At 36.8% G+C, this 2,047-nt stretch overlaps 1 long non-coding RNA gene across 1 annotated transcript; it reads right to left on the bottom strand.

Moving 5' to 3' along the window:
* Positions 1–477: 477 nt before the first annotated feature.
* Positions 478–1,199, bottom strand: LOC107494905 (uncharacterized). The gene is made up of 5 exons (XR_008010398.1): positions 1,122–1,199; positions 969–1,034; positions 822–890; positions 672–746; positions 478–598 (listed from the first exon to the last, which is right to left on the bottom strand). It is a non-coding gene; the product is annotated as an uncharacterized LOC107494905 (long non-coding RNA).
* Between the last annotated feature and the right edge of the window lie 848 nt (positions 1,200–2,047).

Genomic DNA, 2,047 nt, shown 5'->3' with positions numbered 1-2,047 from the left:
TTGGAAAACTCACATTGCAAGCGCTTCCGACGGTGTTTGTTCCCTAACAACCATCATATTCGAATCAGTCGGAGTCAACCTAAAATACACCCAAAGAAGATCAAAAAATACACCCGAACAATTCAAAAAGAAGACGGACTTTGTTTTTTGAGAACTTACATAGTTGCAGTTTTTGCTTTTTTTTGCTGTCTTTTTTTTCTTGAATAAAATAATAAAGGGCTTTTTTTTCTAAAAAAAATATATACAGAATTAGAAGTAGAAGTTATTAGAAGAACAAAAGTAACGGTTATTTGAAAGAGAAATTACATGCTCTGAGACGGCTGGTTTACACTACTCTGTTCTGTGTGTCCTTGAGAGGAAGGATCATCACTTCCCAAGTTCAAAGCTGGTAGTCTAAACAGATTTCATGTTATTCAAACGAAATATACATCCAACTTAGTAAACAAGATACACCCAACTTGATCAATAAAATACACCCAAATTGTTTCACAGAATACATCCAAATCATGATAACAAGATTTTATTAAATAATAAAGCTTCTTACGTTTCAGAGGACACATAGCGACCTTCTGTCGATCGCAGGTCAGCTTGGTTCTCCCTGCGAAACAAGATACAATTATTAGCAAACAAAAGACACCAAAATCTCAAATACACAGCCCAGCAAGACATACCCCTCTGCAGCAGATTTATCAACGTTTTCCCTTAGCCATTCATCGAGTTCGTCACTTGATATTTCATATCTCTCACTACATTCATAAAATAAGACGTTAACAAAAATAATTACGATGATAGACCGTAGTATAGCTTACGAGGTACTGTACCCGTCAAAGTATTGATCTTCTTCAGGAGGTGAATCCTCCACAACAACTTTTTTCTTTTTTTGTTGTGTTCTGGGTGGAAAAAAAAACAGTACCAATCAGAAATAAAAAATTAATTTATCACAGAATTTTATCTAAAGAATTGCTTACTTTTTTGGAGTTGTTTTTGTTTCTTTCTTTTTCTTCTCCTTCTCCGCAGGCGATGATTCTTCGCTCCTATAAGTGAATAATAGACACTTCAGTTAATACACGAAATCTTTATAACGAAGCCAAAAGAAAGGAGTATTAATTTCAGGACATTACTCATCACTTGGTTCAGATTCAGATTCTGTATCAAAATCTGACTCGTCTTGCCTCTGCTTTCTTTTTCTTGAGTCCATTCTGAAAGGCAAACAATTGTCATTTAGAACATACTAAAAATACACCCAAATGGATTCACGAGATACACCCAACTAAATATATAATATACACCCAACGCAGCAAATGAAACACACCCTGCTTAATAAGATACATACACCCAACGTGGACAAATAAAATACACCCAAACCGAAAAAGAAATTACACCCAAGTATGGTACTTACTTTTTCCCCTTTTTGCCGGGGTGTTTTCTTCCCGAATCCTCTGAGTCTTCTTGAGCCTCAGACTCAGAGGTAGAAGTGTCACTGTTAGTAGTTTCTGTCTCCGAAGACGATGTTGGGCTCGCCTTCCTTTTTTTTTGTTTTTTTATTTCTTGTTTTTTTTCTTTTTTTCTTTTTTTCTCATTTTTTCTCTTGTCTCTGCCATCTTCACAATCCCCTGAAACATGAGATATTTTATTTAGCACCATTCGGGTAAATAAAATACACCAACTTATTATGATTACTCACCAAAATTTCCTCTCTTTCTGCATTCATTCTTTCCACCAACTGCTCCTTAGTCCAGTTGGCAATCCATGGCTTTTGTGGTCTTTCAGCCCTGTTCTTGCCTTTGTTTTTTGAAAGATGAAAGTATATTATCATCAGGGCGAAGAGGCAGCCATTGATTGCCTTCTTCTTCTTCTCTTGATAGTCTGTGATGCCCTTGACCATGAAGGTCAAAACATGCCCCCTCCAGTTTCTTTCCGATATGCCGTCGATCTTAAAAATTGGGGCCAGGTGCACGGGCGATATTTTGTTTATCGTCGTTGGCAAAAGGAACGCCATCTGTATGTAGAGGATGAATATCCTCTTGAACATCAGGCGTTCCTCTTC

The sequence above is a fragment of the Arachis duranensis genome, chromosome 6 (assembly GCF_000817695.3).
Source record: "Arachis duranensis cultivar V14167 chromosome 6, aradu.V14167.gnm2.J7QH, whole genome shotgun sequence".
In the NCBI taxonomy this organism is placed as follows: Eukaryota; Viridiplantae; Streptophyta; class Magnoliopsida; order Fabales; family Fabaceae; genus Arachis; species Arachis duranensis.
This window is presented reverse-complemented; position numbering and strand designations above follow the sequence as displayed.